The sequence below is a fragment of the Rissa tridactyla genome, chromosome 1, assembly GCF_028500815.1.
Source record: "Rissa tridactyla isolate bRisTri1 chromosome 1, bRisTri1.patW.cur.20221130, whole genome shotgun sequence".
In the NCBI taxonomy this organism is placed as follows: domain Eukaryota; kingdom Metazoa; phylum Chordata; class Aves; order Charadriiformes; family Laridae; genus Rissa; species Rissa tridactyla.
The window spans coordinates 106,725,220-106,747,849 of NC_071466.1; the positions used below are offsets into that span (position 1 = coordinate 106,725,220).

At 40.8% G+C, this 22,630-nt stretch overlaps 1 protein-coding gene across 4 annotated transcripts in view; it reads left to right on the forward strand.

The window, feature by feature from the left end:
• The window catches only part of APP (amyloid beta precursor protein), a 224,378-nt gene that overhangs the window by 75,015 nt on the left and 126,733 nt on the right, over positions 1-22,630 (forward strand). The window lies entirely within an intron of this gene.

The following is a 22,630-nucleotide window of genomic DNA, read 5'->3' on the forward strand; positions in this document are numbered from 1 at the left end:
AAAGACAGTGGGAATCTGTTTTTATTGAAAGCAAGCAAAAGCTAGATTATAAAGTCCCATGTTTCTCCCTGCAGCTTTATTTTTGTAGCGGTTGCTTGCTGTTCCCTCTGTGTCCTTGATGCTTTGAATTGATTCACAAATGTAAAAGGGAGGTTCAGTCTTCACTTTTTTTTTTTCCTTAACCTTTACTTCTCTGTTAGCTTTCTGTCAGCATTCAGAAAACAGCATTGTTTTAATTTGTTTTCATTAACATTCTAGGCACAACTTTTTCTTGAGATTATTCCATGAGCTATTTAAATATGTTGTTTTAACACTGCCATTTGAATTGTGATAAATTGGCTGCCCAGTTTTATCTTTAAATGCTGGAGTTCAGAGTTGGAACTTGCTTTTCTACTAAGCCAGTGCAGCTAAATTGCTGTGGGGAAAGCAGCTCAGGCCGTTTATACCATTAAATAAATAATGAAAGAAATCCAGAAAATACACAATCTTTCTAGAATTTTTGTTCATTTATGTAGAATAGGTGAAACACATGGCATCCTCTGCCTGATGGCCAGGAAGAGAGAGTGCCAGCTTACAAAGACAGGACTGCAGAGTAAGCACGTTACCACTATGGTCAAAGGTGCCAAAACAGCAGATGTGTAAAATCTATGCTAAGAAGTATCGGGGAAATTTTATTGTTCAGTAAAGTTTCTAGATCTGATGTTTGTTTGTATGGATACAAATAGGTGTTTCTATACCTGCAGTATATCGTTGTTGATGCTACTGCAGGTAAGAATGACTAGTTTATTTTGAGCAAAAGTGTTCAAGGGGAATCCAAATTCAAGACTTTTGGTGGGGGGAAGGACCTGCCTCTAGTAATACGAATCCTGACTGCGGTAAGGAACCTACTGCTTTCTGTGTATTTTCCAGACTTCTATGTGAGTTGAGTTGGTCCCTTCCAGCAGAAGTTTTAATGCTAAAAGGGATGTGCTCTTCAACCCATTTGTTGCTGTGTTTTCTTCAGTTTTCCACAGTCAAGATAAAAACATCAGCTTGAAGCGTCGATAGACTTGTAGAGTCAGATAAGCAACTTGTTAGAGGTGGGACAGAACTGCAGTCACACCTAGCTTCATCATGATGTGTTTGGTCAGATTCCATGTGAGTGCGTTTGCACTTATTAGAGATGCGATGGAAGAAGATCAGACTAGTGAAACTATAAAAACTAATTTTTATTATTGATTGTATTGTTATCATAAGCAAAGATCTGAATTATGATCAGGGAAGTATTATGTTCAGGACTGTCTACTTATGTAGATTTGGTCAGTGCCCTAGAGAACTTACAACCTAATTTAAGATAAAAGACAATGTCATCACAAGAGCAAATGAATATAAATTGGCCATGAATAAATTTAATCTGGAAATTATAAGGAAGTTTCTGCAAGAGTAAGGAGCTCTGATGGTCTCCTGGTAAAAGGAATAAGAAGTCTATTAATTTAGAAGGAAGTTCATAAATTTATGAACAAGATTATATGCAGTTCCCTGCAGGAGTCAGGAACTAGACTTGGGCTTCTAAGGTGTCTTTCCTGAGTTGCGGTTTTGAATGAAAAATTATCAGGAGTTGAATGTCTGCTATCTTAGGTAGAAAGGTATGCTTGGCTTACTGGAGGCAAAAATTTTAAAGACATTTAAGCACCTCATGCCCATTAATGCTTTGCCCTTAGCTCCTAGTTTATATTTTAAAATTCTCCCATATGCTGCTTTTTGTCTAATTTCCTTGTAATTGAGTCTTACACAGTTGTGTCTGCCTGCGTTTATTTTTGTCATCGTTCTCCTATACTGCCTTTCATCTTTTGACCCCGACTAGAATAAAACTCATAGAAACAAAAGCCTTAGATACTGATGTTGCCAAGAGTTTACTGTGAGAACAGTAGCCACATAATTACTTCCGCTGGAGGGGAAATGGTAAACATGGCCATTATTTGCCATTTCTCCATCAAACAGCCTTCTGTTTGTTGTGTGTGGTTAAAGTTGGACTTCCTTGTGTGTGGTGAAAGTGCATGAGAGGAGGAGGCTGGAGGAGTTGGGTCATTTTCCCACAAGCGAGGCTAGGAGTACAGCCCATCATGGTAAGTCGGGCTTGCTTAGTACCCAGCAGCTTCGTGTTCTTCTATTGCTAGCAGCCCACATTGTCCTCTCCTGTTGGCTTGCTGCCTTCATAGTGGTGAAGCTGGTCATAAGACGAACAGATCCTCTGAAATGAGAGGAACTCCTGAAGTGGAAAAAAAAGTGTAGTTTGGGGGTTTCAACAAAGACCATTCATTTACTTTTCCTGTTGGACAGTTACCCTTTTAATTTATAACTTTGATTTTTCTGTAGTCTAAAAGTTGTGGTCAAATACCTTGAATACTCTAGCTGCCTTGTATATCAAGGGGTAGACTAGAGGCAGGGAGTTGACTGAATTCAGTCTGTTGGTGTCTCATCGCTTTGATGACAGATTATCTTTTAAAATAATTTTATGCAATATCATGTTGCTGGTTCTTTTCAATTTGGTAACTAATCTTGTAGCCTGCACAAACAGGTCAGTATGATTTTTATGAATTATCACCATATGCAGTACTGTAACTGTTTTCAAATACTTTTTCCTAAATCTTATTTGTTACAGAGTTAAGGAGTCCTAAGAGCTGCTGTTTTTTTTCCCTTTATCTCTTGCTAATACTTCTTCAAGGTTAAAAGATAATTTCTTTGAATGCTGGATCTTGCCTGTCAGCTCTGCGTGTGCCTCTGCTATCCTTGGTGTGGTAGCTGCTAGCGGGCAATTTCAGAAGTTGGGCACTAGCAGTGCCCATTCCTCAGTAAACTTAGTACAAGTAGATCCTTGATGTAGACCACCATCAAATCCATTGACACTGGTAAGAATTAAGATGCCAAATGGAAGTTTGGCAGCGGGCAGCTGATTGCAGGGTAGAGTCTTATAAATGTTACTTTGCTTTGAGAATCACTTTCAATATCTTGAGTCAGCTTATAGTTTCTTCCACCTTGACATTTTTTTTCTACAGAGGTGAGAAACAGTGAGTGACAGAAATGTGTCTGCTTTCAGGCCAGAGCATCTTCACGGTCCATTTGCATCTCAGTCTTCAGCTGAGGCTTTCCAAGACGGGTAGGCAGCATATCGCTACGGCATTTGGCTGCTCCATTAGTTTTTTTCTCTTTGAGACTTGTGCACGATGGTAGTTACTGCAGCTATTTGTAGCAATATACTTTAGTAATATTCATCAGATTTATTAGATTATACAGCTTCATATTTTCTTAAGTGGATGCAACTAAAGCATAAAAGCAATAATTTAAATAAGGCAAAATGAAAGCCACTTATTTGAATCATCTGTGCGTCTTTGCAGTGACCACATAAATATGCCCCCTAAAAATGTTTCAATAGAACCCAAAAAAGAAAAGCATTACTGGTTTAATTTAAGATATAATTTTTTGCCTGTGCTCAGGGTTTTGAAATGTTCTTAACACTGCAAGCTTTGAGAAAATGTCCTTGTGCAATAAATCTGATTCACCGATATATTCACTGCATGCTCCCAGGGACACAGGGGATTACTGTACGGTTTCAGTTCATTGAAGAGGGGAAACTTCTTTTGAAAATAAAATTGTTGAGTAAATTCTAGTTACCTTTCTGAACACACTTGCCTTAAAACTATCTTTATCTTCTGGCTTTTAGAAAATGACATCTTCTAGCGCGTACTTATTATGGCTTGAAGCTCTATTATGACAGAAATGAGAATCTAGGTGAATACTTAGGTCTCTCGAATGATGGTATCAGACTGTTATCTTCAAGGGGGAAAAAATCTGGGATCGGAGGTGTTGTTGGGTTTTTTTGTTTGTTTTTTTTTTTTAAATAATACAAAGATTAAAGGGTTAAATTATGCTATTAGGGTGAGGAGTGCACTGCTTGATGTAGAGCCACGAATGTGTTTTCAGTGCTTAGGCAAAGATGATGAGCCATGCTGGCAGAAGAGTGAAGATCTGCAGTGCTTCCTTGGCATGGTGTCGGGTGTGTGTGCTGGCATCTTCACACCTGCAGCACACAAAAAAGCAGGTGCTTTTAAGATCAGGCCCTCCAAAATGTTGACAGTAAGCTTGCTGTGGGGCACAGGCTGCAGGGTTTCATCAGGCAGTGCCAAGAGGCCCATGATTCCCACTTCATTTTATGGAAGCTGTTCTTGAAAAATATCCTGGCCGCAAACCTAGCCTTGTTAATGTTGGGGGGAGATCTGCCACTGGCCGCAGCGGGAGGGCAGGATTCCTGCCTGTGTTGGGGCAGTGTGGGCAATAAGCAGTTGTGGTTTGCTCTCTCCTCTCTTCAGTTCTTGCCTGAGGAAAAGCAGCTGCCGAATTTGTGCAGTATGGGCTATGAAATGAGGTAATTCACTCTTGTGTTCCCGGCTGCCGGTGAGAGCAGGCATCCTTGTGCTGTAACTCTTTGAATACCTTGGATAAATCTATGCCTGTACTTTTCTGAGTAGATGACATATCATTTACTGTTGGTGAAATACACCCCAGCCTAGCTGCTCATTGTGCACTGCAGCCCTGGAGAGAGGAGAAGTTAAATTAGGCAGATGTTCCTGGGTCGATCTGTAGGCACAGCAGGCAAACAACTGTGAGGTGGGGTAAAGGGCAGTTACCAGAGCATTGGTTAACTGCGCTGCTTGCTTTTGCATACTCACATGTGACTCTGCTTTGTTTTCCTGTTAATGCATACTGTATTAATGCACTGTATTCAGGCAGCGTTTGAAGGATCCAGATGTATTGGAATATCATTATGTATGTAGCCTCTGTCAATCAAAACATGATTACTTGCAGTCACTTGTTCATAAACAAGTGGATTAGGTTATATGACAAATACATCTTACTGTTTGGTTATGTACTGGAAAGCTGGCTTCTGTTTCTGGTTTTAACAAAAACATCTTTGAAAATATTTATTAACTTGTCATGCTGTATTACTCTAGCAGCTTGTGAAATTAACCACTTGTTGATGTCAGAAGAAGAGGTGTACTCAAGTCTTGATACACATGCCTAACCAGTTATACCAAAGAAAATACCAAGGTTATGCCTGGAATGAATCATTTAAATAGGGATATATGTAATTGACAGTTCTTTTGGTTCATCTGGTAGCTGTAATTTTGACTGTAAGAATTTTTTCACACAAGTGTGCGAAATACCTATTTATTTCTGCTACATGGCATACTTGCTATTTTTTTTCCTCTCAGCTCACTGTCTAGTACACCGATTTCTGACCGCAATGGCAATGCTTCTCTTTTGGATACTTTGGAAGTGCTTTCCACTGGCTTTTCCATGCAATGTCTAATGAACAGAATGACATTAAATAATTGTATTGGAGTTTTCCTGTCCCTGCTAGTTTAGCTATCTGCCTCCAGCTTGCCTCAGTCTCCACTCAGCCATATGAATGATGCAGACAAGCCTCACAACGCACTCTTGTCCTAAAATAAAAATATGCACTTAATTTCAGCCTACACGACTACATCATGTCTAGTTTTCCTGACAGCGCTAGCTGACAGGCAGGAGAGGATCTCCAAAAAGACTAACAATCTGAATTGCTTAGTGGGGAGACCACGGGTAGAGAAATCCTGGGCACAATGAAAGGCACAACTGTTCACTGGGAGAAATATTTCGTCTCTCTTCTTTGCCCCCTCACAAGACAACATTCCTGCCTACTGGTGGTATTTTTGGTATAGCGCTGGGTGGGTGGATGAGAAAGCCCTGCCTGCAGAGGCTAGGCACACTTTTTTTGGTGAAACTACAAGCGCTGCAGGGATAACGAGGTGTCCTGACACACTGGCTTCCTTCCACTGCAGCAGAGCCTTGGCAGGTGCTCCCTCGCCAGGTCCCTGCCCAGCTCCAAAACCGCATTTGGCTGTGTACCAGCAGCTCTTCGCGTTGTGCCAGCGGTCAGAGTTTTCTCCTGTTTCTGTGTCCTCGCGGCTGAGCTAATTGCGGCAAGCTTTTAGGGCCTCAGTTCATCAAGTGTGTTCTTAAATGTGCTTACGTGCAGCGGCGTAATTAAGAGCGTGCCCTGACATGCTTCGTTGAAAAGTAATGGTTTTCTCTACGTACCTGAACTCTGTTGCCCGAATTTTATGGTCAGCTTCCGTAAGAGAGAAGTGGCTGTTAAGCATCAGTACAACCAATAACAAGTTTATCTTTTTATTATAATTCTAAGTAGCTGTATTGCCTTATGGTTTATAACTGTCTTCCCAAGTATTTTCTTCACAGAGCAGGACTGTATAAACCATTAAAGTGGCCTTTGGTGTGTTTGAGGGGACAAAATAATCATCAGCTGGAGGAAGAAGTATGGAGTGGGCAGAGAAATCCTGAATGAGATCACCCACCAGTGGCACAAAAACCTTCCTTAGGCAGTCACGGATCTGTTTCTGGGGGCTTCCACCTCCTCGCTTGAGCCAAACATCGCTTCAGCTGTTGGTTTAGCCAAATCCTAGCTGAAGGCGTGGAAATCTTGAAGTAAAGAGATAAAGCAAAATTAGCAGTCTGGTGGTGACCAGAATGTGCCTTTATGTATGACTAAGAGTAAATATAAAACATCTTATTTTTGTATAAGCCCAAAATAAAAAAATCTGAACTTGTGTATTTCTGTGCATTTTTAGGGTATGCATCTGTTTTACTTGTTTGGTGACTGCAGTAAGGCTTTAATAAGAAAAGAATTTGTGGAAAAGGTCAAAACACAAAAACTTTTTGAGATCTTGAACATAATACCTCAACAGATCTACTTCTGAAGCAGTAAAAGAATTCCTTATAGGTAAGCATTGAAAATGAGGGGATTATTTGTCTCTTTACAATGGACAAAGGAAAACAGAACATGTGTATACACTTCAGGAACAGCTCACAGGAAGCAAGCGGTCATTGACATGTGAAAGTCATCTTCATAGCTATCTATTAAAGACAGAATTACAAATTGTAGTAAATACGATTTCTATTTATTTTTTTTTAATGTTTAGGAGCTTGAAAAGATAAATCAGTTTTCTGGTTGAATGACCAAAGCTATAGCTGGACTAAGTTTTCTGTCTCTCTTAACTCTGTCCAGGCTACCTGAGTGCCTCAGGGATTAAAAACAGCATGTTCCTGCTTTTTCTGCGGTGCTTTTATATAAAATGAGTTAACCACAAAAAGTAGTGCTGAAAGACTATTAGTAAGGTTAAAAAGAGCTCAAAAATTAGGAAAGAGGGAAACTAAGATGGCCTCCTGACTCTAGTAGAACCCTTCCTGTGCAAGGCGTACCAGGGCGGCCCCCTCTGTCTGCCCTGCCCCGCTGGGTGCGCCTGAACAAGCTATTTAGTGTGTTCTTCTGACCTCCTCATTCGGGCTCTCCCATAGCCTTAATTACTACTTGCCACTCAAATCCTGCCTGAAGACAAAACTAACTTTCCTCTCAAAGTTTCTCTAACCTTACCTGACCACTTTGGAGGCACAGGTTTAGTTTCATAAAGGTCATGAGGTGAGGAGTGTCATCCCTAGTCTGTAGTTGGAAGGCTAGAGAGAAACTTCAAAACCAAAAGTATCTGTTGATAGTTGGGCTCCAAGTGGTAAAGCACTTAAAAGAGCATGTATGTCTATGTGGGCTTATGTACGCGTGCACACAAAGATTGTTTATGAAGAGGGACCTGGACAAGCTCAAGAAATGGGCCTGTGTGAACCTCATGAGGTTCAACAAGGCCAAGGGCAAGGTCGGGGCAACCCCTGGTATCAGTACAGACTGGGGGGTAAAGGGGTTGAGAGCAGCCCTTCCAAGAGCGACTTGGGGGTACTGATGGATGAAAAGCTGGACATGACCTGGCAATGTGTGCTCGCAGCCCAGAAAGCTAACCATATCCTGGGCTGTATCAAAAGAAGCGTGGCCAAGCGCGTATGAGGGTGGTGAAACACTGGGACAGGTTGCCCAGAGAGGTGGTAGGTGCCCCATCCCTGGAAACATTCAGGGTAAAGTTGGTTGAGGCTCTGAGCAACCTGATCTAGTTGAAGATGTCCCTGCTTATTGCAGGGAGGTTGGACTAGATGACCTTTAAAGGTCCCTTCCAACCCAACACATTCGATGATTCAGTTTTGATAGATGTGTCCATTCACACACGCATACAACCTGTGCGTAATGCATGAAGCCACTGCATAAGTTTCATAGCTTGTTCATTCTACACATCCAGCGTTTGGAACCAGACCAACCAGGAACTTCCAAGCATCTTTGTAGTGCCACAGAGCTGATTCATCCTTTTTTTTTTTGTGTGTGCGTGTGTGTTTCCTTCAACGTACAGTACTTAATTTTGCAATGAGAGAATTCTGCTAATTGAAGTGTGTTGTTTGCTTAGCCTTTTAGGAAGGCAAGATGGGGAGAAGGAGAGAAAAGAAGTGTGCATCTTACCACATGTCACTAAATTGATTTGCATGTAGAGCATCTTCCTACAGATTTCTATCATCTGACTGAAAGCAGTGGTAAGATCTCATGCGAAATACATTCTGGTCTCAGAGGAGAATTGAGTGTTGCCAACAGATTTGATGCAGTTGTTAACTGCAAAGAAAGAGTCAATGATGGAAATCACTGGATATTTCTAAAACGTGCTAGGGAAGATCCTGGAAATGCATTTCAGTAAGCCTGGTTTTAGGGGGGGTGGTGCTTTTGTGAAGTGCTGAACACCTAAGAATATTGGACTTGTCAGTGAGTATGGTATTGAGGAAGAGGCTTTTACAGTGGCTTTTTTTTTTATTTTTGAGGAGTAGGTAGGCAAATGGGTAGTGTGTCTACTTTGATTTTTCAAAAGAAATTTAACAAGGTCCATTACCAGAAGCTATTAAAGAAATTAATCTACCATGGAATAGAAGAGAAAACTCTTATGTGACTAAATAAGAAGGAAGATAAAAAAGGCAGGAGTTAATGGTCCATCCTCAAGGTGGAGAAAGGTCACCAGTGGAATCTCAAGGGATCAGTTCTTGTACCTGTGACATTCAAAATATTTGTGATTTGGAAAAGAGGGTAAATCGTGAGGTGACGCATTTGATGATGACACTAAGTTATTCAGGGTAGAATGAAAAAAGGCAAACTGTGAAGAATTTCAGATGGTTTTTTGATATTTATTGACTGAAGGTAAAATGGCAGGCAAAAAACGATGTAGTAAAGGTAGTGTATGTGGGAGAAGCACAAAAGAGATTAATCTTATCTTAGTGTATATGGTGATACTGTGAGTAGCCCAGTGCTTCTCAGGACTGAGACTTCGGCATTTTCAAAGGCTTGTGGGAGAGCGGATTAGGCTTGTGACATGCTTTTTAAATACCCATTTCTGGACTGATGGGCTGCACTGTCCTTTGTCCCGCATATGCAGGAAATAGTGATCAAGGTAGCGATTCCACTTGACCATTACTTTGTGCAGGAGCAAATGAGTGAATTCTTTGGGAATCCTGGGCATGGTTCCTTGGGTTTTGTCACTGAATATGTCTGTTACTGCTTCTAGAATCCCCTTGGATCTGGGAACAGTTGAACCACTGCTCACTGCGTGAAACATAAAAAGCAATGCTTCTAGGGCATCAGCAGCCTCTAGACAAAAACTGTTATTGTGCACCTTGAATTCTATGTTATGTCCGTGTTGGTTTTCCATTACCTCCAACAGTATTATTGTGCCCACATAATTTAGAGACGGCCTTACGTTTAAGCTTTGAATTTCAGTTCTGAAGTGGTTTCTAGACTTGGTATTCTTTTTATGTCACAATACTTTCACCAAGACATCAGAATTACTTTTCACGAAAAAATGTGTTTATTTTTAAATAGCATGGTAAAATGGTTCTTAATTTGTCAACCATAGCAACAAAATTTAAAAAAAAAAGTGTATGTACAATAACCAACAGTATATGTATTAGTTTTTTGTTGTCAGAGTGCTGGTATGAATTAATCTTTATATTTGCCTTTTGAATGTAGGCAGGCAAAACCTGTACTTAATGATTCAGGTGGCTTTCTGTGAAAGATACTTTGTCCTTCATTAAGAGACTTTAGACATTTTTTTATAAATATGCCCTTATATTCTTATCCTTAGTGGAAAGCCTGGCTTCTGGAGAAGGTTTGTGTCAGAGAGTTCATCTGTAACCTTGGAAAAGTGTTTGCAAAATGACTTCCAGTAAGTGTAGGGAAGAACTTGGTTAATTTTCAGTAAAGTATTTCTCATTTAGGGCACATTGCCCTTCAGGCAAAGAGGACTGATAAAGCTAGTACTTGCGCTGTGACAGTGCAGTGCCTCAGCATTTATCTGCCCTCAAAGGATAAATTGTCCCTAAGTGTCAAGGGGAGGCATGGCAGCATTTACGGGGCTGTGCTCCAAGTGCTGGAAGTCGCTCAGGTCTAGCACACGTTCATTCATCAGGCCTTGTTGCTGACAGCTTCGGAATGAAGGAGAAGGTACGGTGTTGCCTCGGCCGGGCTCGCACCCAGCAGCGCTCCCATGAAACGGCAAGCTGGGATTGAAGGGCTGCGGGGTGACGCCAACCGCCTTCCTGCTGGGCAGATCGCTACACTCGGAGTGTGTCCCTAGGGAAAGAGTTACAGCGCTTCATGCTTGTGTAAACATCCGAAATCTTTGCAAGATGAACATGCTGATATTTGAAGGTCAAACATGCTTCAACACTTCCAGTCCCTTGCCCTCAAGTGCAGGCATCTTTATCATGCAAGCAGAAATTCCCTTTGGGTTCCTTCTGCTTTCACATGAAAGCTTATACTAGTGGTAGATGCTGAAAACTACTGTGTAACAGCAGACATTTTGCATTCAAATGTGGCGGTTTATTTTCTTGTGGGAAACTTCTGCAATGGAAAACAGAAGTTGAGAATGGTCATACGCAGTTCATGAAAATGAAGCATCCATTAACCATCTAGGAATTCGGGTTTTTGATGAACCCCTGTAGATACTAGATTGTGTGTGAAATCGGAAAAGCAAGATGTTCTTACTATGCTTGTCATGGGATCAGTGGCAACAGAAACCCAAAAACGTTCTCATGCAGTCATTTGACGTGTTTTGGTTTTTTGTTTTTAATACAACTGTCCCAAATTCTCTCAATTCTTACTTTTGGGGGAGAGGGAGGTGTTTTAAAAAAAGTTTACTCCTCTTTAAGCTCTTCAAATTTGGACATGTGGTTTGTCAACAGCCCTGAAAACTGAGAGCCGAGTTGAACCACAACTAGAAGCCCTCATCTGGGCCTCTTCCAAAAGAAGTGGAACAGTAGAACTTTTTTTATTTTTTTTTTTTTAGGGAACCGTTTGACCAGGTGTGAGATTTTTGTGCTCGGAAAGCTGCGTGGAGGCCAGGCTCGGGGAGAAGTGGTCAGGATGGGGGTGGATGGTCCGAGGAACTTCCAGCTTGTCCCTGGGAGGCTGCTGATGTGGAGGCTGTCTGTCCCCTCCGGACCCAGCTGTCACTTACCTCCTACCGTCAACTGCCTGCCTGCCAGCCTTGTCTGGCCCCTTAGTGCTGGGTGTATCACGAGTTTCTGTAGTTTACCCGTCCCTGTTGTTACAGGAAGCTAAAGGAAGAACAGCTATGGTACCTGGGGTAGGAATGCACTGGCATTCATTTACCAAAGCAAGCGTCTGGTGGGATCGTCTGGGTGGGGTTTTTTTAATCCTGCGTTTGCATTTATGGAAGGGAAAACCTGGCTCTGCAGAGCAGTTGTGCATGGCCAGTTTGGTTTTAAACTTCCTAGACTTGATGTATTTATGCATAGATCATACCAACATAATACTTAATAATACCCACAGCCTGCTTGTTAACAAAAATAAAGCTAATAGCTTTAGTACTTCATTAGCTTGAAGAATTGCTGCTGATTTACTGATTACAGTATAGTCTTTCCTCATGAGCCGTTTTAGTGGATGTATGAGCAGTTCTGCATTTTGCTTTCACTGTGGATTTAACCTTTGTTCAGACATTTTGAACTTTCTTACTGACCTCCAGGTTGAGAAGTAATAATAGGGTTTTTTATTTTATGTTCAGAATCACATGGAAACTCTTCCTAATGATCACTAAGGGAACTTAAAGGGGAATTTGTTCCAGTTAAATACGTGAACCTGAAGCTAATACAAAGTACTTTAGTTTTAGTAGAACATACACATGTGCTTTAAAAAAAAAAATCTGTAGTTGTAACCTTTCTTCTTAACCTGCTGAATTTTTTGTTCTTGTTTTCCACTCAAGAATTTTTCATGTGTACCTAAAAAATGCAGAATTGATAGATAAGAGTTGTATCTTAGTTCTTAACCTGGCCATTAAAATCATTTCCTAATTGTTCAGTTTGAAATGCTGAAAGACAGCAAAAACCTGTGCTAGGGATAATAAATGAGGATCATGATTACTGGAAATTATTTACTTTCTGCATTAATATGTTTGATCTTTAAGTCCCAGTGGCTTTGTCAGTAAATTCTTGATGTCTAAAATATTTAAATTACCCTATTTTTTTCTATTAGATCATTCCAACTAGGTCAACAGAAAATTGAATCATAACAACTTGATATCAAAGTTAATTTTGGTAACACAAATTAATTTTGGCTCTGTAGTAATACCAGCTCCTACTTCTTTTTCCAGAAGGTACCCGGGTGAATACATAAGCAGTGTCTGCTTCTGAGGAAGTCTGATCCTCGGTGCTTTGAAGGAGACTGGGTTTTGTTTTAGTATTTCTCTTAGCTGTTCTTCATTGAGCTGGTCTTGTATATGAAGTGTTTTCATACCTTTCTATTACAGTTTAACCTAGGACACAGTTTCTGAATATCTGTTATTTTGTCAAGTCATTCTCTTCCCCTTGTGGCTGTTCTTAATCTGTTACAAGACTATTTATGATCAGCTCCCTGTGACTGCAGCTGTTTGGAACCAGTCTACTCAACAGAAATTACAAACCCTTTGGGAAAAGGACTATTTTACCATTTTTATGATACTCAATGCAGGAGCATCCTGCCCTATGACTGAAAAGCCCATATTTCACCTTACAGTACAAAAGAGAAAGGATCAACAGCATACACATGAGGCTATATCTGGAGCTGTTTTCTCTTACCTGTTTTCTGGGATTTGTTTATTCAGCCTATATTAAATACATGATAGGCAAACTCCTTCCCTTTGCTTTACTGTGGACTCTGTGTATGTGTAGTTTTCTTTTTGGAGATATTTCCTTCTTACAGTGGAATCCCTTATAAGTTCTGTAATCAACCCCAAATTTGGCTCCCGTAACACCTTTTGTTACATCTGTTTCATAACCTGGCTAAGCTTGAATTGCTTTACGTAACTTTTCTTCAGACTGGGAAGAACAGAAGTCTTTTGGGCAGGGTTTCTGTCTGATGGTGCCTGCGCTCGCCATAGAGAGGCCAGTAGCCATCTATGAACGCTTTGCTGGAGCAGAGTTGGAGGAATCCTGCAGAGGCTGTGATGGGTCTGGGTTTGTCTTTCTGCTGCCTGGCCTCCAGCCTTCCTCTTGCAGCTCATGTCAGATCAGAAAAGATCAGTTGGCAAGCAGTTTTTGGTGAAATGTGAGCTGAGTTGACTAAATAAATAATCCCGAAATTGCCTTTCGGTAGGGGATGTTTCAAAACCCTGGTCTCTGATCTTGATGATGGCGTGGTCTCAGATGTGGTAATGCCGACAGGAGACCAGCTGGGAGGTGTACCTGAGGAAGAGGAGAGCATGGAGCCACCCTTTTTTGAGAGAAGCATTGACCTGGATTGGCCTAAGCCAATCTAAAACATTTACAGTATTCACAATTTTTTGAAAATACAAGTTCCCATGCTCATCAGTGGCCCATGAAACATTGCCTACCCAGAGTATTTTTTGCTACTTGCCTTGGGTTTTATACTCTTAAATACTGGGTTGCCTTTGAAAAAGAAAACACAGCATGTGTAAATCGGTCATTGTTGTATTGTTGTAGAGCGCTGAAGTGATAAATCCATCATATTTCTTTTCCTCTTTCAGATTTTTGGGGGAAAAAAAAAGTCAACCTTCAGTCTAGTTACAGTGTGAACTTCCCCTCCATATGCCCTTTTGCTCTGTTCTGTAAATCATAAATATTTTGATATGTCACTTTGTTCTCAGTGTGGGAAACAAGGTTTTTATATTAAAACTTGATAGAATCTTCTGTAGCTTACACAGAACCTTTTTAGTACTTCATTTATTTTCCTTTATTAACTAATAATGATGCTACAAGTTAATTTGCCATGTCATAAAGGAGAAATACTGAAGTGTCTTATACCTTTCCTTTTTGTTAAACTCTCTAAAATGATAGGCAGCTGTAAATTTTTATTTCAATTTTTCAATTATGTAACTGCCCTCATAACTTACAAAATGTCTCCTATGTCAAGGTGTTTCAAGAGTAACTTTTAAATTCTAACTAAAATGGAAGGTGTAATTTCAAGTTAAACTCTAATGCCATTTTTATTAATATGACCAATTGGCTGTTATCTGGTCTGTTACAACAGAATCAATTTACAGCAGGTTTTTCTACGTTATCAGAGGTAAAGCTCTTAAGAAAAACGTGCTCTAAAATAGCGTGTGCTCTGCTGAGGCGAACTAGTTTAATTAAGGTCAGTGGTGGAGTGGGACGATGCCTTTCTGAGCCTCCTGAGTGCTTTGAGGTGCCGCCTCTTTCCTTTTGTCCCCCTCCCTTCTTTCAGTGATATGGCTTGCAAATTGTCTTTGAGGTTGCTCGTTGCACAAAAATCCTGTTGTTGTCAACTGCATGTCCACAGGAGAAAGTATGAACGGTGTCTTCACTGTGTTTTGGCCTCTGTGCAACAGGAGGGTATGTGGGCTAACTCATGCCCAAACGTTCAAGCATTCCTCTCTGAAGTTGGTTATCTGTAGATGATACCTTTTTTTTTTTTTAAAGTAGAATTCCCCATTATTGTCTCAAGATTTCTGTTTATCACATGACAACTGTAGCTGGGGATGAAATGGGGTAAAATAGCACCTTCAAGGAGAACCTCACTGATGTTGCATCTCATTTGGCAAAACTGCTATTTTTGAAGTACTGTTTAAAGCAAAGTGCTCGTTTTGCTGAACTGGGATGTCAGCTCACTTGACCCTTTTAATTGACGTGGCAGGCTCAGATTTCTGAGCAAGAACAGCCATGCTGCAAGAAGTGCTTGAGCACCTTCCCTGCTCCAGCAGAGCCCTCTGAGAGGGGCCCGCCTGGAACCTCTCTCGCATAAGAGGCAGCTGTGGTCTGAAGCCTTGGTTAGACGCTACAGTCCAAGCAATATATCTAAGAAAAAGAGGTTTTAAGCATGACGGTCTGTACAAAATTCTTATCTGGATGATGAAATCCTATTTAGGTGAAACTTTTCTTGCTCAGCGATTTGAGTTCAAATGCAAGCAAGCAAGGAGGCACTTGCTGTCCTCTTTAGTCAGTCCTGGCCTGAGTATGTTATGAGTTTATTGACAAGATGTCTCCTCTGCTGGAGTTTAAGAGGAGCATTGAGAGACAGGACAGGCTTCCTGGGCAGTCAGAGCAGAGGCACTTGTGTGGGAAGAGGCAGCACCACCAGCAGACACTGCGCTGGTGCACTCTTTTGTGTATATTCTCCATTTTTGGTTACCAACACAGCTACTGAGCTATCAGGAATGTTGCCTTACTGCTGACATCAGAGGAACTGCACAGAGTAACATCAGTTTTCATCTGCTGCTTTGAAAATTTTTGTTTCTGACTGATTACTAACCTGTCCTTTAAAGTTGTCTCCTTTCTGGTGCCATATGTAACTCCATCCTAATGGAATTTGGGTTTTCCTGAGCACTGCCCGTGATGTGCTATGGCCAGCTTACCGTTCTCTGTGTGGGACCTCGTAAGATGCATTTCAGCTCATATATACATGTTGTCAGACATGTAGGTAAAAATATGTAATATACTGACTTTGATTTCTTTAATATAATTCTTGTGTTTGTCTTACACATTTGGGACAGATGCTTTGTCCTTGCATTTTTTTTTCAGTGGTGGTTCAGATAGACACTTTTCACTAGGGGCAAAAATCTGCAAAGGATTTAATTTTGGAAAATAAGCTTTTATAGACCTTTCAGATGCATTACAAAATGTTCCATTCCAGTGGTTGGTCTTGATTTATTCAATCTAATTTGGTCATCCTTGCTGCAGGCCTAGAATATGATATATTTACTGTTCTTGACTTTAATGTCTTCCTTGCTGTTGCTCATCTTACTCTAAAATCCATTTACTCTCTCAATTTATATATCTGTTGATGTGATAAAAGGTATTTGAATTAAAAAAAAAAAAGTCCTCATTCTGATACTGTGAATTAGACACCAGGCAGTGTTTCTGAGCATAAAGTCAGAATATTTGCAAATAGCAAATATTATTTTATCATATTGCCCTCAGTATTTGCATATAACTTACTGTTAATATTAATCCTTAAGGACAGGATTCAATTCTCAATAGAACATGATCTTGCATGTTAATCCTGACTTGGTTTCTGTCAACAATGACTCATATGTACGAGGAAGATAAATAAAACAGGTTAGAATTAGTCACTTGGTAAAATATGACCATCTTCTACCAGCTCTTGGTTACTCCTGCTGTGTTCACTGAGTAATTCTTGCAATGAGAACTGGAGATGAACAGTTTTGTTAGAAAGTAAGGGTTTGGGGTTTTTTTAGGTAGTAATATTTACATTAAATATTCACATGGCATTGCACATTGACAGAAATTGTTGACTCAGAATGCAGTAAGTATGCTATACTGCCTTCTGGGTTATTGCGTGCTCTCATGGGAGGGCTAGTGACAATACAGAGCTTTTGCCTTTTAGTTCATCAGAGCAACTCAGCCCCGTTGCTGGTAGCAGTCATTACTTTCACATCCTATCCTTCAAATGGCACGTGAAGAGTTGGATCTTGGTGAACAGGATCCTGCGCCCTTTCCCTTGTCAGTATGTTTAATGTAATAAGCCAGAAATTGCATTTGCATTGTGTTTTTCTTAAAAAAAACCCAAAACTATTGTCTAATGTCTGGATCAGGTTCAAAAAATTTGTATATCTAGTAAGACAGGTGATTTGTCTAATCTAATGTACTGTCTTCCTCATTAGCCAGCAGAAGGTGGTGCAAGAAACCTATTCTGTCAACAGGACACTTCAGTGTATGATACTGAGGGTATGCCTTGAGTATGCCTTCTGTTTTGTCTGTCCGTAAAGTTGACTCAGCTAGCATCCTTGTTTGGGATAGATAACAGAAAAGCAAGCTGTTCAGTTAATCTTCTGCTGTCACACAGAGTGTGCGAAGGTGACCGTGAACTATGCAAGGCACCGCGTTCTTGATACTGTAGTTTGCAACAACTTCAAAAACTCTAACAGTAGGTCACATGAAAAGTACAGAATAACGTTCTGAAGGCCAGTGTGTGGGGAGGTGAAGACACCCACCCACCCCCACCAGTTTGGGGTCACTACAGACTTTTTGAGGACATGTTCTGTCTTCTCCTCCATATCATTGATACATACGTTAAACCAAACATGTGCCAAAGTGAAGCCCTGAGGTATTCTACTTATTACTTCCTTCCAGATGGAGTACAACCGTAAGCCACTACCTGTTGAGCTTGACAGCACAATCAGTTTTTCACTGAATTAGTGAATTCCTTGCTAAAATTAAGACAGACGCTATCTATTGCTTTGTTCTTATTACCAATCTTGCCATTTCATTCTAGAAGGCAATTCAGGTTGATCAAACATGATTTACCTTTGTTAAATCTGGTGTTTGGCTATTGCAAATTGTCATCATCTCCATGTGCCCAGAAATGGCTTTCAACAGGAATTTTTTCAGAAACTGAAGTGAGGCAGACTGGCCTGTAACTCCCCAAAGCCTCTTTCTTGCAATGTGGCTGCAGCTTCTGCCTTTCTCCAGATAAAAGGAACGTCCCTCAGAATCCATCATCTCTCAAAGATACGTAAATCGGTCAGGTTTTGCTTTGAACCTTGTATCAGAATCTAGTCTATGAATCGAACAACTTGAAGCCTCTGACCATGAAGACTTTCTTTGGAGAACCAGTATATGATAGCTGTAGACAACTTTGGGGGCGTTCTCTATTGCCCTAATACTTAAAAACATGGCTTACTAGCCATTCAGAACTGTCCTTACATGAAGAAACGATGGTGTTTATCAGTTGTCCATTGCTTATAATTAGTGTTTTGGTTTTTTTTAGAGGTGCTTGCTGAATGCAGAATGTAACGTTGCATTTAGTCTACCTGACTGCTTATTTTTCAGCTTCCTTGAATTACCGTGTCCAAGTCGGTTCTTCCCTTTCTCCCAAGCTGTCCCATCCCAGCTGCCTTGTAGCTGAGCAGCCAGACCATGCTGCCATCCTTCCTGCAAGATGAATAAAGGCTTGGTATTGTCTGTATAGAGCAAACCCAGATTTTGTCAGGTAATTGTTAATCTGGTTACTTGTAAACTTTGCAAAGCCTGAAAGTGGTTACATATTTTCCCATATTGCCAGTAATACAGTGAAGTCCTTGGCCAACAGGCAGTAACAATTTGAGTGAAAGTTTGGTCTTGGCAATGAGAATATTCAGGGCTCAGCAGTGTTATGGGAGGTGATTGCTTAGGTGGTTAATAATCAGCAAAGTATTTCTGCTAGGCTGATCTTCAACTGCTGCTTATGGAGTTATTTATTCACTTATCAGAGCCTTTGCACAAGATGGTATTGCAGAAACAACTACTGCCTGAACTGAATCGTAGTGATTTCTGTTCTTTGCCAGAAGAGAGAGAGCAACAACTGAATTAAATTACTGCTGAAGTAAAAAGAATCCAAATTTTTATGAAGAAACGTGCAGTATGAAGATGTTTAGGAAGGGTAGAAAAAAAAAACCACAAAACTGAAATCTTAACTGAAGTAAACACTTGTTTAAAATCGGTACATTCCTCATTGGAATCCAAGCATTTGAAATGGCTTTTGATGGCCAAACCTTAAAGCTGTCTGTAGCATTTTCATTCTTTCCGCTTACGTGTAGGCTTATGGTCATTATTCCTTCGAGACATCGGTGACTAGTGCTTTATTCCTAATGCAAGACGTTTTACCCCAATTGCTAAGAACTGCCTACGAGATGCATCTCATCGTATAATAATGCAAAGCACAGTGGGATCACTGGTCCCGGTTGTGCTGAGTTGTTTCCAAGCATCCTATATTTGTGCCATCTTACCGTTTGATTGATATCTTTAGCAAGTCTCTAGTATGAATACATAGGGCAATAATGAATTAGTTAAGCCAATTACTTCTTATTGTATGCTGTTTCCATTTCAGAGCCCATTTTCCAAGTACATCTTGCATAATGAAGTGCATTAAGTGTCACTTCAGCCAGAAGGAGGGCACAGAATTTTACAGTGCTTGGAGATTTGCACTTGCAGATCTTGCTGCAAAACATGTCTGCTGCCTGCTGCGAGGAAGGGAGCAAAACCAGCAACCACCGCCGTGCAGATTGTCATGCATCTCGGCAGCAGCAGAACGTGATGTTAATAGCTAGAATGTTAAAATTCCTGCAATTGGTAGTATTTATGAAGCGTAATCTGTTTTGAAATTCAGCCATATTACAGTTTTAAAAAACCTGAAGGCAGCGGGGGGAAAATAAGATGCACAAAGACAAGGTTTCTTAAGATTTGGAATGTATCTGCTTTTGAGAAATACCATTACATTATCCTTGGTATTTAAATATAAGGAAGAACATTAAAATGGATCCTGCAGTATCAGTGATCTTTATTTATCACATCACAGTATACAATTTTGTTAATTTCTGGAAAGATTCTTAGAAATGTTTTTATTTTTTAAGAGCTGCAAGCTTTTGTTCTCTTTTGACATTTTTGGAAAACCAACCTCATTAAAATCTTACTGAGTACAGAGAAAAGTGAACGTTACCTGGAGCGAGCCTGGGAATGGTTAATGACTTTCTTACTTTAGATCAACTGTTTAATGTACAGATTGAAAACAGTTAAAGCCGAACAAGGTGGGTTTCTCTTTATTTGTTGTCTAACTAGTGCTGACTGGTGTTTGTTGATGGGGGAAACTCCTTTACGGTGCAAGAGAGAGCCCTGAAGAGGTCCAGTACTCACGCCTGGAACTCAAAAGCTCCTGTAAATTAAGAAGTACTTTGTCTGGGGAAGGGTATGTGTTGATCCTGTCTTGATCACAAAATGAGAAGATCACACCTCCTCAACTTCTCCTTACCATCCTTCTTTCCATGTTGTGATTGCCGAATACACACCCTGGCACACGTGTCTCCATCTCTCCTCATGAATTTAGAGCATGGGAGGGGGTGGCAGTTCTCCCGCCAGACAGGGGCGGGAGGTGGAGGACCATTTGATGGGAAACGTGACTGAGTGGTATTCCAGCACAGCTCTACTGGTTTCTGTGACCTGCCATGGGAACCAGGAGCACTTGAGCTGCGAGTGACCTGTGCTGGCTTTCCATAAGCAACTTCTCCCTCGACTGGCTGTTTTGGTATTTGTTTAGTGCTTGGCTCATGCCATGCTCTACTATTGAACGTCCCACCTGGCACTGATGGGAGCAGAACTGTAAAGGAGCTCGTCAGTCATGAAAGAGGTGCATAATTGGGAGAGGACTTAAGTACATGAGTACAAGGAATAAAGGGATTCTCAGAAAAGTCAGAAGATTACAAGGCAGGAGGCAATATTTTTGGGATGCACATGAAAAAATCAAAACGTACTTTATATAAAAAAAGCCTGAAAATGATGAAAAGAATGTATTTCAGCAAAACAATTCTCCCCACCTGAGGCTTTTTCTCGGTATCCCGGATTTTTTTGCTTTAACAATATCTCAACGCTAGACCAGTGATTCTGGTATAAAGACTGTTTTGGCTGTGTACCAACAACATTTTTCTGTCCTGAATGAAATAGGTCTTTGCTTGAGGTAAAGGCGGTCCTTTACCAAGAACATGTGGAGCACCCATATGTATGATGAACCAAGGTTCATGTTTCCTCCTCTTGAGCCTTCCTGGGATAGTGAGTCCAGATAGTGTTGTTTATTTGACCTCTGGTGAAGGAGTTCTTGGAAAAAGTGCCTCCTCAAGAAGAAAACCTTTGTTTTAGTCAGTTCCCCAAATACTTTTTCGTGTCTATGGTGGTATACTTTGTATTTTACCTGGTTGACTCAGCAGCTAATGATTTTGAGGTCCTGGGACGTGCTCAGTGATGGCTTTTATTAGCTAAGCATAGTGAAAAGAACTGGATGTGGAGAACAAAAGGCCTTTGGTGGATTTAAACACTGGAGGATGGAGAATTGCTCTGTATTACATGACTGTCACAAAATGGGGGATGGGACCAGGGGAATCTTAGCTTGCTAAAAGACGCATTCTCAAATGCCTGGAGTTTTTTGTTGTGCCATTCTGGTAATAGGAAGTCCTCAGCATTTGAGGTGGCATTCAGAAATCTTTTGATTTTCTTTCCCTTTTGTCTCCCATTCCTCGCACCCCTGCACCCCACACAAACTACTCAACAGAGATGTGTGCGCTTCAGTGTGGCAGAAAAAGAGTTTGGCTGTTTTGAAAGAGAAGAAATATATATGAAGAAAACAGGTTTTCTTTCCACGACAACCTTCGGGGGCACAGATGATCAAGATACTCCACTCACTTGTCCCTTGCATTTCCTTTCCCGACTGAGGTGGTCAGTGCTTTGAGGAGCAACATTTCTGTGTTTCTTTTACTGCAGCTTGCTGTAAAAAGCTACACAGGGACAGGATGCTTTTCAAACAGAATGGCAGCTGGCATGTAATGGCAGGTACATAACTGCATCTTCGAGACAGTGTTGTGTAATTTCCCTCCTGATTATTTTTTTTTTTCCTCTGTACCTGGTTATAGCCCAGGATACTTGAAATAATTTTCACTGTCCCAGGATTCTGTTTGGGGAATGTTGACAAAGTCTTACTATTATCTTCACAAGATGGTCTTATTAATAAGCCTTTCACATTTCAAATTTGTTCCTTAGAGTTTTCTATTACTGTTCTTTTTTTCAGGATTATTCCTTTCTATGAATATTACTGACTGTTTTCTGTAGGTCAGGCAATTTCCAGTAAATTCTTGGGTTATTCTGTCCTCCTGCTGGATAACCCAGTAGTTCCCTCTGCTAGTCTGTATGCAGAATCAAGCAGTCTTTTCTAACTTGCCTTGGCTTCCAGCACCTTCCAGCTTTTCATTCCCTGCTCTTTTTATAGCACTGCGGAAGATCTGTTTTAGCTAGACATACTGCTGTCAGTTTAGGATGGGACCTGGAATCACCGAAAAACAACCAGCCCCCGGTCCAAAAACCACCAAAAAAACCCCTCACTAAAGAACCCTGCGGCAAGCACTCACAGGTGGCATCCTACTCCTTAAAATCTTTTCTCCACTGTGAGCAACTAGGCATCGGTCCCCAATGCATTCACCAGCCCTCCAGAGCAGTTGACCGTGTCCTGCTACAGATTCATCAAACAGGACTACTGCGATGATGGAGTAAAAAGTGGATCTGAAAAGTCCATTGGGGCTGCAGAGAAGAGAGAGGAAGGAAGCGATTAAGCACAGTGGGAGGAGGGGAAAAGATTTTTGCTCGGGCAGCATCACGTAGGAACTCTGTGACTGAGGCAGGA